Source organism: Toxorhynchites rutilus, chromosome 1, assembly GCF_029784135.1.
Source record: "Toxorhynchites rutilus septentrionalis strain SRP chromosome 1, ASM2978413v1, whole genome shotgun sequence".
Lineage (NCBI taxonomy): Eukaryota > Metazoa > Arthropoda > Insecta > Diptera > Culicidae > Toxorhynchites > Toxorhynchites rutilus.
The window spans coordinates 119,963,805-119,980,220 of NC_073744.1; the positions used below are offsets into that span (position 1 = coordinate 119,963,805).

The 16,416-nt window shown below is 38.8% G+C and overlaps 1 protein-coding gene across 2 annotated transcripts in view; it reads right to left on the reverse strand.

Moving 5' to 3' along the window:
- LOC129762142 (homeotic protein ocelliless) overlaps window positions 1-16,064 on the reverse strand; it is an 80,980-nt gene extending 64,916 nt beyond the window's left edge. For both annotated transcript variants that reach the window (XM_055760136.1, XM_055760135.1), the window contains exon 1: window positions 15,318-16,064. The gene's annotated coding sequence lies outside the window, so the exon portion shown is untranslated. The remainder of the gene's footprint in view (window positions 1-15,317) is intronic.
- Window positions 16,065-16,416: the final 352 nt, after the last annotated feature.

A 16,416-nucleotide genomic window follows, 5' to 3' on the forward strand; every position in this document is an offset into this window, starting at 1 on the left:
CTACGCGTCGCTATCTTATTCGCGGATCTTAATGAACTACAAATTGTTCGGATGTTTCATCTTCTCGGCCGCCCCTCCGGAAGGCAGCTGGCATGACTCGTGCTAGCCGTCCGACGGGAGGTTGTTTTGGGGTGATTTAGTTTATCTTTCCACCACACAAATTCCATAAACTTCAGTCGTCGCCGATCTCGCCGCGGAGAGAAGAATTGATTCAATTTTTGACTCGTGCCTATCTATCGTTTCTTTCGGCGCAGTGTTCGTCATCTATCCGACTCGAACGGGGCAAGACACCGGACACTTCGTCTCGATCTACCAGGTCTCGGTCCAGGTTGACCACTTTGTATTTAATATTCAAACTTTTGCACTTTGCGCCGGGAAGAACCGCCTCGCCGCCGCCGTGTTATCTTTACTGTTTCTGCTCGATATGTGCCGCTCGGAGCCGGGAGAATGTCGACAACCCTTTCCGGGGGCCTTTCCATAAACAACAGTTCCATAGGACTATCGATAAGATTGAATGTTAGTAGGCAATCAATTGGCGCTGGCCTAATAACCGAAACATCGTGACATTCACAATACCGAGCGGAAGAATTCGTCCCCGCGAGAGAGAGACACATGTCAAGATCGAACTCGTTAGCTAATGTATTATAAATTGTCCATCCCAGTGCGGAGGAAAGGAAACACTATCGGAAAACGAAAACCTTAAAAACAAAAAAAAAACAAACACATGAGGAAAGAACTTCGAAAGTCCGAGCAGTCGGGCGAATGGACCAAGTGGAAGCCCGAAGAAGTTCGGAACAAATATTTCCATTTCAGTATCGTGTCTCAAATGACATAATTATGCATAAAGATAAGCACGGGGGAAAATGGAATAATAATGATGTTGTTCGGTAAGAGTTTTAACATATTACACCGTAGGCAAATGTGTATGCTTTCATGTGATGAATCGACTAGAGTGAGAGAGTGAGAGAGACCGAGAAACAACCAGGAGTGGGGGGAGTTCATATTCCAATTATTGATATTTTTACGATCATCGTTGGCACGCTCTGATCGTCGGCGGGGTCCGAAAGCCGGGCGCGGAGAGATGATCGCGACGTTTATCTTCGCGACGCACTTAGCGATCGTGAATCGTGAAAAATTAAGAACTCTACTCGCCATAAAATTGTGGCTATAAAAACTGATTCTCGGGATCGGGATCGACAGGATCCCGTTCGTTTTTCGGTGTATTGTGTCAACCGAGATAGCTGTTTTTGTCTGGAACTTTGGTATGAACTATAAAAAAAAGAACAAGAGTGCGATTTTATCGTAACCTCTAATGAAAATGAACAAAATAACAATAAAAGCATCGAACCGCCGCACAGAATCTTCGCAGAAAAGTACTTCACCCTGACAAACGCCGCGTCGTGATGTGTTTGATTCCGTTCACTCTGCGTTTTTTTTCTCCTCGGTGCCACTCGAATGCATAAATATATATATATATTTTTGATAAAGAGCACTTAAGCGCTCATAAAGATTCGTGTTTAAAGAAAATTCACGATCGGGTAAGCGCCCACCGCTTGGAGCCCCACACTCGGACTGGCCTCGATTGGGGCTGATGTTTTTTGACCCTTTTAGTTGGCCGGAACGATGACGGAGCCATGTCACCATGGATATGGACGTTTTGGGAGATAACTCCGGAGTGCTCTTCTTCTCTGGTGATTGCACAAGCAAAATAAAAACGGAATGCCCTGAATAACGGTTAGTCAGTACGCTAAATCGATCACCGAATCCCGCATGATCGCTGGTGACCGATCTTAGATTTTCTTTCTCGATCGATCCACGCATACTCCTCGCGCTCGGATCTGTCGAATATATAACTTTTTTTTATGAATGAAACTTTCATGCCAAACCGGACTTGTAGCGTGAGTCTCCATCCACATATTTTTCGAAAAGTGTGAAATCAACTGACGGGACTGTCCGCCGTAAGGTCTCTCTGGCAAGTTGCTGTGACCGGCCAAAATTGGCCGGCCGATCGAGTGGGAACACAGGGCAGAGAAAATAATAATAAAAAAAAGATCTGATTGATATTTCATTGATTAAGAGACCAGTGGGAAGGAAGCAAAACGAGAAGATCCCAATCGAATGTAAAAAAGCAGCGCTCGATTCACGTGAACCCGAGAGACGAACAGGTATAACCATCTCGAGGGGTGAAGGTGTAGCGTGTCTATTGTGACTCACACGTTCCCAGCAAATGCCGAGAGAGAGAAAAAAGTCAGGAGGCCAGGAGGAAGAAATATCGAGCTATTTTGGAACGTAATAAATTTTTGAGCCAAGTCAAAATCAATTCACCGATTGAATTGAAAGGAAGTTGGGCTGCTTCGAGAAGAATGGTACGAGCTTGAACACGGGCAAGGTAGCAGCAGCAGCAAGGTGACCAGAGCCGGGCTCTGTGTGGACTGACGTGATCAGTTGAATGGATGTGACATACTATGGAGTGGGAAACCGTTGGGTTGATTTCTAACAGTCCCGGAGTCTTTTGTTGGGAGCTGTGAGAACTTCTTCCCTAGAGCGCTACTTCTTGACGACGGGAGGAAATATTTGAACAGGTGAATCTCGTTCTAGGGACCGAAGAAAACGGGAAACTAGTTTCAATTTCCGCTAAATTCAAAAGCTTCGAAAGTGATGGTCAATCAACTGTCATATTTTGAAATGCACTGAACGGTTGATGCTTGACGGAGTTGTTCCATGGTTCTCACGATTTTTTTTTAGACAACGGAATTGGTCTGCTGTGGAATTGGCCAACGATGTGTGGTAACCTAAACGCGACGTTTTTAAACATTTCATTTTCATTTGTATTCGTGTTATACGAAACAAAACAAATTGTGGTTTGTTTGTTTATGTTTGTTTTTACCAAATTTGTAGGTGAGCTCGACATGCTGCAAAAAGTTATTTTTCAAGCAAGACGTCGGAAGAAAAATTGGAAGAATATTAAGATTATATTAAAAAGACCAACTAAATGTATATTTTCTGTTTTGAGGTTTAATTTTGAGAGGTATAACGAGCTGACCTATAGCCTACACTCTGTCCAACTTCTATGAGACCAGGTGATGATCTTGCTGTTTTGTGTCATTATAAACAAACAATGTTTCAATTTATTTTATAGTGTGTAGGTATTGGTGACTATCATACACTGCATGACTTTCGTATGTGTGTGTGCAAGCGCTGAGCGTAAACCAAAGGTTTTGTATTTTTCAAGTGTCAAGTTTCTATAAGACCAGTTACATCTTCCGTTGGTTTAGTTGTTTTGATCAATAAATCTGGAAATGCCGAAGGGAAAAGTGCTCACGGCAACTCAATGAATTTCTCCAAGAAAATGTTGGTATCAGAGAAATTACTCGTCGGATTGGACGATCTCATCAAGTAGTAGGGTAAATGATCTTGGTTTGTCCAGTCGAAACTATGATCATGGTTTGCCCACTTTTTTGAATGCTCTAATTCAGCGCTCCTGTGTCAAATAAGGCCTTCGAATGTTTCGAAACATATAAATGAAATTGCCTTTTACATGATTTATAGTAGTTTGATAGTATATTTTTACGAAATCACATGTTTTAAAGGATTATAAAATACACCTTCTATTTGTGTCAATGCGCCCCTCATTCGAGCTAACTTTTAATCGATCACCAGATGATTATTTGGCACGTATTCAGACCTTTTCTGGATTATAACCCTTACAAACATTGTACACATCATGCTCACACACCATTTGTATCAGATTTACTTGGCTAAACCATGTAATTAACGCATTTTGATGAACTCAATTCTGATCATGAGTTGTCCAATTCAATAATGTTGTTTTGTCCACATGATTTCTATGGCAACCGCTTGGCGCGCTGCAGTTTGTTTATGTTTGTTTATGGTGTGCTTCGCGCATAGCAGAAGTATGGTTTTTCTGTGTTGATTGTGTTGAGGTGAACACTTCTAAAATGCCCAAGAAAATGCAATATTCTGAAGAAAGCCTAAATTATGAATGAATCAATATGATGACAGTAAACTCAAGCAATGATAAATGCAACATCTAATTGTGAATTCGAATGTTTTCATTCAAAAATGGAGATTTCTAAAACCGGACAAACCATGATCATTTTTTTGGGCGAACCATGATCAGAGGTGATCAAACCATGATCATAATTCTTCTTTAAGGAAAATCGTTAAAAAACATAAAAATTTGAATAATTTCAACACCTTATGGTAGTATTAGCAACTAGAGACTTGGGGCTTTTCAACAAACCCAAACTCGTATCGATTATGTATGATTTTCATGAAGAAAAATCGATTTGCATTTACTAGTTGCGTAAAAACACCCCAAATTGGACAAACCAAGATCATTTACCCTACTCGATTATTTGGCGAATTCTCAAGGATACGGTAAGAAGGATAGAGATCCACGTAAATTGAAGCACTCTGACCGGGATAAGCGAAAATAGCTAGAACAGCTTCAAATACCTCAAAATCGCTTGTGCAAATAAAGCAATATTTCAATTTAAATGTTACTCGGGTGACAATTGGTCAAGTTTTGGTAAAAAAAAAATCCTCACATAAAGAGTGCTTTAAAAGTTAATGCTCGTAATCTTACACCATCTCACATCGTAAGACGTCTGAGTTTTGCCAAAGCTCACATGAACCAACAGTGGGACATGGTATGTTGTGATAAAGAATGTTTCCAAAATATACATTTTGCTATATACCATAACGAAAAGTTCTTCAATGTATAGGTTATCTTCACCGACGAAAAAAAGTTCAATTTGGATGATTTTAAAGGATACTGGCGTGATTTGCGGAAGGGGGAACAGTATTTTTCAACCAGGAATGTTGGTGCAGGCTCGTGCATGGTTTGGGCGGAACTGTGCAACCGGAAAACTCAACTTAGTTCTCACATCATTCAAGGATTACATACATGTTCTGGTATCCTCGATCCTACCGTTTTGTGCCAAAATATCGTCACAAAAAAATCACATTCCAACTACTATTCATACTAGTAAGGAAACTAAGCTCGCCCTTCAGACTTGGATCCTGTTGAAAATCTTAGGGGGATCCTTGTACGCAGAATCTACACTGAGGGAAAACGGCCATGACCATGATTGAAGAGCTCAAGGTCGCAATTTCGGAAACATGGGAAAATATCGAGAAATCTGTTCAGCAGAATTTGGTACAAGTATTCCAACACGAATTTTCCAGGTTTTTAGCCGAAATGGCACAGTTGCCAACTACATGACATGTAAATCAGTTGATCGTTTTGAATTTTTCATTGATTATACTTATGAATTTTGAAGTGGTCTTATAGAAACTGGACAACTGAAATTAGCATATTTAAGCACAATGAATAAGCAAACAACTCTTTTGAACGAAATTGACGTTAAATATACTTTATTTTAGGCAACCAACAATGTATGAATGTATCTTGTTGAAATTCAAACTGTTTTTTTTATTAAATCGTTTATTTTAACAGGCTCAGTTACATAAGTTTAAAGGAGCCAAACTCCTATCTGTATAGTTACAAGTATATATAAACATTTTTCATTAATTCTAATGTTAATGAAGTAGAGAACCGATTACTCGCGGTTTGCTCGAGTTTAGAAGGGTGACTTTTTTTCAGGAAAAAGGATGGGATATAAGGATATGTTGACAATGTTCACACTCACATTCGCACTCACATTCATCATACTCATACTGCTTTTCAAGGCAAGAACATATCCACTTCGAACAATACGCTTCCTGATTCATCCGTCGTTCACAGATTTCCAACAGTATCTGACCAGAATACACGAAACGCGCAACATAATGACGATTTCTACAACAGGAGAAGCATAACGGTTTTCTATCAGAATGTGAGAGGACTTCGTACCAAAATTGATGACCTGTTTCTGGCTGCATCGAATACGGAGTATGATGTTATTGTTCTCACCGAAACATGGTTGAATGATGATATCCACTCCGCCCAACTATTTGGTGACTACTATACGGTGTTTCGAAACGATCGTGACTCAATTAAGACAGGGAAAAAAAGAGGAGGCGGCGTACTCATTGCGGTATCGAAGAAGTTAAGCTCTTCAAAAACAGTGGCGCAAGTTAGCGATTTAGTGGAGCATCTTTGGGTGAATATACATGGACCAGACAGTATTATTATTGTTGGAGCGGTATATTTGGCGCCAGAGCTTGCGGGTAATGCTGACATCCTCGAAAAACATCTTGAGTCCGTTTCCAGTATCACTGAATCTTTGAAACCGAGTGATTCTCATATTCTTCTTGGAGATTACAATCAACCTCACCTTGTCTGGTCGAGTTCCACTACTGGATTTCTGTATGCTGATCCTTTAGAGTCCAGATTTTCAACATCTAGCGCGTATCTCGTCGATGGAATGTCTACTATGAACCTGAAACAAATGAATGACGTCAAAAATATCAGAGGCCGTACATTGGATCTGATATTCATAAACGCAGAAGCTGTCTCCAAATGCACTGCGACAGAGGCTCCCGAACCTCTCATTGAAGCTGACGTGTTTCATCCTGCTGTTGTCGCTAGAATGCATTTCCCAGAGCCTGTGAGTTACGATGATTCCATAGATGATGTGAGATTGCAAAATTTTCACAAAGCAAATTTCGATGAAATTAGTCGAGCTATTGCTAGCTACGATTGGATCCAGCTTCTTGACACTTCACCAACACGCTTGTACAATTATTTCGCCGCTTTGTGCCCCCTAGGCGCCGCCGAAGTAAACCCCCATGGTCGAATCACCAGCTGCGCGAACTGAAACGCCAGAGAGCGGCTGCTCTGAGAAGATATACTATTCACCGGAATCCAATAGAAAAACAACAGTTTAATGCTGCCAGTCGAAGATACCGCACTCAAAACCGGCTACTCTACTCAAGGTACGTAAAACGCAAAGAGAATGATCTCAAACGTAACCCTAAAAGTTTTTGGGCTTTTATGAATGAAAAATGCAAAACGAGCGGTCTTCAAAAACCTATGTTTCTTGATGATAGAGTAGCTGAGTCTCGTATGGGAATTTGCGATCTGTTCGCTAAGCATTTCTCCAGCGTGTTTAAAGCGAATTTCATCACGGATCAAGCCATGGGCCTGGTACTAGAAAATGTACCCATAAACGTAATTGAGATGGGAAATTTCACATTTACAGAGCAAAGCGTTATTGACGCGATTCGCAGATTGAAATCTTCCTCGGCCGTTGGACCTGATGGAATTCCACCGATCGTTTTTAAAAAGTGTGCTGAGGCTACTGCTGCTCCGTTGTCAATCATCTTCAACAAGTCACTATCAGAGGGGAAGTTTCCGGAGAAATGGAAATCAGTGATGTTTCCTATCCATAAAAAAGATGATAAACGTGACGTGTCTACGTATCGTGGCATAACCTCTCTATGCGCTGGGTCTAAGCTATTCGAGATACTTGTTGGTGGCGTGCTTTTCAATGCCGTCAAATCATACATCTCGCCTGATCAACATGGTTTCTTCAAAGGAAGGTCGATTAACACGAATCTGGTGGATTTTTCATCGTATTGCGTCAGGGCAATTGAGAATGGTGTACAAATCGACGCTGTTTACACTGACCTGAAGGCTGCCTTTGACCGTGTGGATCATCAATTGCTGATTGCTAAGATGAAGCGATTAGGTGCTTGTTCACACTTCAGTGGATGGCTGAGTTCCTACTTAGTCAACAGGCCACTCACCGTGAAGCTCGGATCATCGCAGTCCTATACATTTACGAATTGTTCTGGAGTTCCACAAGGAAGCAACCTGGGACCGTTATTGTTTTCGATATTTTTCAATGATGTGTGCTTGCTCATCCCACCAGGTTGTCGAATTCTGTATGCTGATGATCTCAAGCTCTACTTAACAGTTAGATCCACCGAGGATTGTAAGGAACTGCAGCGACTTATTAATCAATTTGAAAGCTGGTGTTGTTGTAATCGTCTGACCATCAGCGTCCAGAAATGTTTTGTCATCACCTTCACACGAAAAAAATCTCCAATTCACTGGGTTTACGACATTGGTGGATGCCAGATCAAGAGAGCCAGCGTTGTAAAGGACCTTGGAGTTCATCTCGATTCACAGCTCACATTCAGAGATCATTACTCTAACATAATTAATAAGGCGAACAGGAACTTAGGTTTCATAATGAGAGCTGCAAACAACTTTCGAGATCCTTACTGTCTCCGATCGCTTTACTACACCCTTGTTCGATCTGTCCCGGAGACGGCTTCAGTGGTATGGAGTCCATATGCGCACGTGTGGATAAAAAGAATTGAAGCTGTTCAATCTCGATTCATTAAATTTGCATTGAGATTTCTACCATGGACTAACTCGGCTGACCTACCACCGTATAAGGACCGTTACCGTCTGCTTGGGATAGAAACTCTGCATCAAAGACGTAGCTCGGCAAAAGCTTTATTTGTCGCCAAAATACTACTGGGACATACGGACTCCTCCCACATTCTTGAACAGTTTAATTTAAACGCACCGACTGTGGTCCTACAATCAAGAGAATTTCTGCGACTAGAATTCAGACGAACCGAGTACGGAAGAAATGAACCGATTGTATCGATGTGTCGTGAATTTAATTATGTGTTTCATTTGTTTGATTTCTGTTGTTCCGTGGATGAATTTAAGTACCATTTGAAACGTTTCAACTTGACAACTTGATGTTTTATGTTTTCGACTATTTATTTACATTTAATTATAATTTCATATTCATGTAGACTGTAAGTCAGATGGATCAAATAAAAAAAATAAAATAATAATACTCAATTCTTAAGCCTATCTTATATCTAATATGTATTTACATTTCACCTTATTCTATTGTTAGTATAAATTCAAACTGTTTGTGTTGCTACAAATTATAATCTGGGTGGTCTTATAGAAGTTGGACAGAGTGTATAGTTCCAAAATAAACAAACAAACTGTGTTATGCAAGAGAGTCAATTTGTGTTTTTATTCAATTTTAATTTGGTTTCATTAATGTTTCATAAAGTCAACCCGTTCGCACATGTCTAGTACTCACGATCAACACCAACCATCGTGACTGAGACGATTATCCTGCGGAAAAACGCGGACTGATCGGTGGTTCGGTTCGTTTCTCTTTGATAATTGCAATTTTTGGAATAAGTCTGTCGTATGGAAATTGAAATGTGTAATGATAATCACTCGACCACTGGAGCCAAATGATCTCAGAATCTTTAATTTCGAAACATTACTCTTGGGCAACCCGAGGAACATTTGGATGGGATAGTTGTTAAGAGAATTGCATTAGGAACAGAAAATATAGTTGCATAAAATATGTAAAGGCTGCATTTTTTCGATTTTTTGTATTATTTTATTGATGTTATCACGTGGAAAGATATGCTCGCATCGGTTCAGTAAGATCGCTCTTCTATAATTTGTTGTCCGTGAGATGTTCTGTATTCTCTACCGCAACCCTTTATGCACTCGAGCCTTTAGATCATTTGTCATTGTCTGTTTGCACATTGTTTCGTTTAAATTTACGTTTGCACTAAGATAAGATAAGATAAGAATCTTCTAAGGGAAGAATTCGTAATTTCCTATTACTATTTTCTCGTTTTACAAACTATTCTCGCAATTTCTACACTAATACATGCGTTCGTGTTAATTTTCATCGCTTTTTTTAAGACGCCTACAAAGCAAGGTTTTCGAATGTCGGCGGAAATCCTTGTGTACACAATTAATTTTTGACATTCGGAAACAGTCACGTTTCAGTCAAAAGTTTTCGAAAAAGAAGAATCGAAAACAATCTGCAAAGTCAAACGAAACGGATGTGCGGATGTGCCGAAATTCATAACGCGAGTTGAACAGTGCTAAAGCCACTTGTAAACCGTTGATAAATTTCACTCACAGATCTAGAGCAAATCAATAAACTTGTTAATGCACCGGTTTAGAAGCTACATTGGAACAATTTTTTCGTAGGAATGTTGAACTGTATGAAACAGAATACTGTCCTTCAGTTCAACTGGGTCATTTAAATACGCGGAGAACATCATTTTTAGGTGTGCGTTTTGAAGCAATTTTCACTCGAATCTCGGCATGAAGGTTCCAATATGCTGACGTTGATTTTCCAATGAGAAAGAACGATATTCTGTCATAACAAACGTCGATATTTGAAATATCTGTCCAAAGAGCCAAGGCTAACCAGGGAATCAAGAAACTCTTCAGGAAGCGTTTCGCGAAACGAAAAAATTCAGATCTCTGCAGGCTGCTATCAGATCCAGATCAAATATGTCGACAGGGGCTTCTTTGATTAAGGATGAAGAAAATCATAGAAAATACTTGAGAAAACCTTTGGTCGATTGGTTCAAGAAAACCAACCGTGAATCATCAAACCACCCGTTGAACCATTTGCTGAATCCGAAATAAGCTTTTTTCAATATCCGGATATTTTATAAGAAAATTTGCACAGGTTTGTTCACACCTGTGAGAGACTTTTAGGAGGTTTTATAAATATTTTATTTGAAAAAATGTCCAAAATCCGAAAAATGTTCTCCAAAAATGTATTTCAATAACTGAAATTCTGTTGACATGGGATTCATTAGATCAGTGGTTTTCAACCTGTTTTGCTCCATTCCCCCTTTCACGAAAATTAATTCCAGGAAGTCTGTAGCATATCAGTAAAATGATGTAAGAATACAAACGGTTTCAAGTTATATTTGTATATGATTACAACAAAATGTGTATAAAGTATGTGAAGTACGTATTCAGGATATTCACTCTGTTACGATGTTCTGTTTCCATCAGCAACATTGTAGGAGATCCAGATTCACATGAATACTACGCAAAATTGTAGATCGATGAGTTTGTTCTAAAATTGATCCGAAACTTTCGTCACTGCTAGTCGAAAGGGATCTCAAACCATGTCCAAATCTTGTTCTTTGATATTAGGAAAATATGTTTCGAGTTTAACGTGTTGTAAAAAGCCTTGGCAAATGCTGTACAATTTCCTTTGTTATGGTCTTCTGTACTGTTTCCTCGTCTGTTCCATCATCATTCACTGACGAAAGTCTTTCAAACTTTGCGAAGTTTTAGATTTGGGAATGTTTGTCGTGGATTGCAAATTTTTGCTAATCATTGTCATCTTCAAAGCGATGTAAATGTGCAATATTCCCTTGCACAATTCCCCCCTTTTGATGAAGAAATTCCCCACTAAGCGGGAATTCCCCGCCGGGTTGAAAATCACTGCATCAGATTGTTGAACCCAGTTTTTGAGTTTCGAAATTTCAACGATTGTCCAGGAAAGATAACGGATTCTCGTGACAATGAAAACTTACATTTTGATCAAGCTGAGAATCGATTTACCTATGAACCACACACATCCTGGAAGATGGAAAAATGATTGAATGTGCAAATTAATTCATCCCGTTTTTTGCATGAAAAACACATTTACTTTAATAATAACACGAATTAATAAATTGCTCAAAGTATTGGCCATCGGTAGCCACTACTTTTTCCAACCCTCTGACAGTTTACGGATTCCGTCGCGAGAGAAGCGTTAATCTTTTGATGACACGAATGAATCCATCCAATTTTTGATACACTGTTCTGGAGTGAAGCTTAATCCACTCAAAGCGTTCTCTATCGATCGAAACGAACGGTAGTCGGAAGTGGCAAAGGTCTAGGCTATAAGGCGGGTGAACCAGAATTTCCCATCCGATATTTTTCGAACAAGATTGAGCTCGAACAGCAACATGAGACCGAGCGTTGTCATGTTGAAATATTATCGACTTGTGTCTGGTCGTATACTATAGACGTTTTTCGTCAATAACTCGCCTGAAGTCTTCAAACTTTTTGAAATCACCACTTTTGAATCGTCCAAACCATTCACTACCAAATCAACCCGATGGTGCAGAGTTACCATCAACTTCCACCAGCATTCGATGCGCTTCAGTTGCACTTTTGTTCCAATGAAAATGGAGAATCCAAACTTTCCGCAAATGGTGATTGTTTACAACGAAACTCGACAACATTTTCAACACAGTAAAAATTGAACTTGTTGTGCAAAACTCAAAGACTTGTAAACAATATTTGGTTGACAGATGTCGACACATTACGATTCAGTAAAAACCGGTTGTCGCGATGGACTATTTATGGCACTTTGAGTCATCTAGTGGAAACGGAACGAATTAAGTTGCACAACCAAGATATGAACATAAATTCACACTTCATATATTGATCTTCAATTAGTGCAGTAATACTTCACATTTGTCGCAAGATATCGACAGTCAAAATTTTGAATAGATTGACTCAACCCCTCCAAGGTAACCAACGAAGAGCGAAGCGTACAAATCTTTGGCGAACCGATCTATGAAGTCAGGTTGATTTGAGGCCTAAACGGGAACGTGAGCAACATGGTTCTTGAACCGTTGAACAAGCTGAGAACCGATATGAACTCATCAGTGAATAGTTCAGTTTATAACATCATTCACAGCTTTTAACACTTATACCCGGACACGCTTAAACTATTGATTTTTTCCCCGTTGTGAAATGCCAATTCCATTGAAAAGCGGTTTTGACATATGAAATTAGGAAGTGAATTTTGTAGAAACCGTTGTGTTTCGAAGTTGATTATGGAATATAGATTAGAAGATGAATTCCGTTGCGGTTGTCGGTTTTTTTTATCTTCAACACAATAAATCTTTACAAAATCTTCTAACCTTCATTCAAAAATTCACATCTAACGCACGGCTACAGCTGTCAAAGACGTCCTTTTATATTTTGTCCCGATCTTCGGAGAAAAAGAAAAGTCGCATGGTACCGGATCATGTGAATACTGACGTATGACTTGTGATTCGGTGCATTGTCTTGTATAAGAGCCCAACATTGCTATTCTGGCTTCGAAACTCGGAGTATATATAGTTTGATATATATATATATATATATATATATATATCGCTGATCTGATATATATATATATATCGCTGATATATATATATATATATATATATATATATATATATATATATATATATATATATATATATATATATATATATATATATATATATATATATATTGATATAGTATATATCCCGGAACTCGATTGACAGTGTATACAATCCAAGATTCAGTTCAGTGATCACACACAAGTAATATTTCAAGAAAATCCGTCCTTTCATCGTTCCACCGATTTTGAAAATGGTTGAGAATAGTAGTTTTTTTTGGTTTGCTTGATAATCAAATCTTCAACTAAGCGAATCTCTACAAGATCTCTTTCCCAATTTAATTATCGATTTTGATTTGTTTTGAATGAAATGTAAATGAGTCAAAGTGATTTGCACAAATTGCGTTCCGAATCTTACAGAGTTATAAAAAATCTATAGATGATCGAATCTCAATAATTATAGAGTTATGCGTGCCTTAAACTCGTTCTTTCGAACAAAACACGCGTATTTGACCCATTTCTAATACTTCCATTCTGAAACATAATGGATATTCCACATAAAAGAACTCTTACATCACTCAGTTTCAGTTTTTAGTGGTTTTTAGTGGTTCCCCCAAAAGTCCATAATTAAAATGATTATTTTATCCATTTTGTCAACCATTAATAATTGTTTTTCATGTGCGCAGGAGATTTTTTTCATCATTTATGATCATCTGTTTTCCTAACATAATATCTACAAATTTCCTTCCACTCTGCAGAATTTCATTTATGATTTATCCAATTTTTCCTATATTATCTTCTATTTAGAGGGTGTAGAACCAAATAAATCAATATCATCTGAACTGAGCCACTTTTCGCATGATCGAACTCTCAGCAACTAAAAATTTCAGAAGACATTGGTGACAATTCGTCAATCTTCCTCGTTCGCGCTGTTTCTGGATATCTTTTGCTCAATGACATAATGCACAATCTAGTAAAAAATATTTTAAATCTTAACAGAGTTTTAAATTTGCCTAAATTAGGTTTCGACAGCAAGTTTACACAGTGTATCAAAATAGTTTCGGACCTGGTAGTGAAAATGATCTTTTACATATTTTTTTTCAATATTTGTTAGATTTATCATTGTAAATAGTTTGCTCCAATTTCAATACACTTTTCAAATCTATTTAATAGCGATTCAAATGCGTGCCCTTGTTTATTTCTAAAAACGACGCATTGATTGAAGCCACTCGAATACCTCTGATGTCGCTATAAAAAGTTCTTTCAATTTTGCCTTAATTTCTCGAATTTTTTAACTCAAATAACTAGGCGCCAAATCAGTTAAATACGACGGCTGATTTAGGATTCGGACGCGATTTCGAGACAAAATTGACAAATCAAGAGAGCCCAACTTTCTGGATTGTGATATTCGGGCCCAATTTGGCAAATTCTAGCCAACAAACTATTTAACACCGTGACATAATATTATCCAGTAAGCGTTGGGATAGGAACAAGCTTTTTGTAAATAGTTTGACATAGTTTGAATCATACATACTGTATTTCCCAGTGAAAAGTAGATTATGATACGAGGTTAAATTTACTCAACCAGTTTAAGGATACACGATTGTCTGCTACAATACGTGAGATCTGTAATTAGCGTTGGATGGTTTGACGTTTTCAATTGTTGACACTTTTGATGTTGTTTTCTTCTCAGGCAAGCATGGAATTAAAATGTGATCGTCGACCATTGGTCCGTATAATATACATACTGGGACCGTCAGGGAATCCCTGAGCATAATTTAATAACGGACGAACTGACTACCGAGCGTTTAATTGAGTAACCGATCAAGAATAAGTTCGTGCCGATTAGAAAACAAAGATTCAAAAGTTGGTTTGAACGCAAAAAAAAGTGTTTTGTTCTTGTTTATACTATTTTATCTCATTACTTTATGAGGACCGTAATAAGACTATAGATTTCTTTAAAAGTTGAATTTTTCTTCCAGTGTACAAGCTTTATAACCTTTTCCTGAATTGTTGCATTTTTTTCATAATTTATGTGATTCTATATATACATGCAGTCTGACAACTAGATCATGTAATTCACTCAATTCACAAACTTTGAATATGTGTACTTTGAGTAGTAAATAGTACTCTACAATACGTAGACATCGCTTTGATCAGAGATCTAATTTGTGAAAACACCACTAAGCGGTCGCACCATGTCAAAAACTTGTTTTTCCTACCAAATTCGTCCTTCAAAAACTGCAATAAAGTTCACTGTATCGGTCCTAAATGAAGGAATTGCACGAAGTATTCGTCCGAAAGTCCGTCGGTTTCACGAGTTGGAATTATAGCGCACTTTCCTTGTACTCCTATAATTGTAATCGATGGCATTTTTGAACTCACCTCCTGTCTGCAGAATACGGATCGCCAAAGGGCCAAATTTTCACAATATTCGCACGTACGTTGTTACCAAAAGCAATAGCCCAGCTACTCTGGTAACACTGGTCACTTTACAACACCGACCTTTGTTTTCACACTATTTATTTTCGCAGGTAAAACCAATTCAACTATGTATAACTCGTTCTTATACCTTAATAATTCACTTATTTTAACTTGTCAACAAAGATGACTTGGTTAGCTGTTAGTGGAACCCGTGGAACGAATTCCATACACTAATATGGTCACTAGGTCACAGTAATCGTTTCGATAACAACCATCCAAACACACCTTATGACACTTGCACTTTTCAACTGTTTTATCCAATGTTTTATCTATAGCAAACACACTACTGCTGATGACGATGTCGATGATCGATGTTGAGCATGGTTGGGTGGTTGAGCCGATGGACCGCGCGGCGGAGGATTAATCAGCTGTTCCTCGTGGGGTGTGTGACGTGTTTAAGCCGGATCAACAGACTCGAGACACGAGACCTGTTCGCTTGTGATGGCTCTGATCAAGCTTAGTCCGCGCGCGCGAGAGTTCAACCAATTCTTGCGGTTCGCAAATCGACACACTCGGGTTTCGCGCACTCTACGCACTGCACGTATTATTGTTGTTAATTAAACAAACAACAATAAAAAATTATAATTAATGTTAATCCGCTGTGCACATGTACTCCTTACGAATGTTTATATCTAACTAAGTAGAAAAACAAACCATACCTCATAACTTTTCAATGAAAGGCTCCGGAGAAGAACTATAGCCAGCGCACGCATACCGACACCGACCACAAAGGAATGACACGAACACAACAATTGCTACCCACCAGTTGGTGCAGAATATAGTTATCCCTTTCTCGCTTTAGCCGAATCGTATTCGCAGCACATTGTGGTGTCTCCCATTTCAGGCAGTGCCACTACCACTTTGCTCTCACACAAACCCGTTCCCACATTCCTTACCAACTGTGTGTATGTGTTTGTGTGCGTTGGTACATCGGTAAGAATTCCCGTTCTTCTGTTCAGGTCTTTCTCACTCTCACCACTCTCCCTCTCTCTTCTACCTA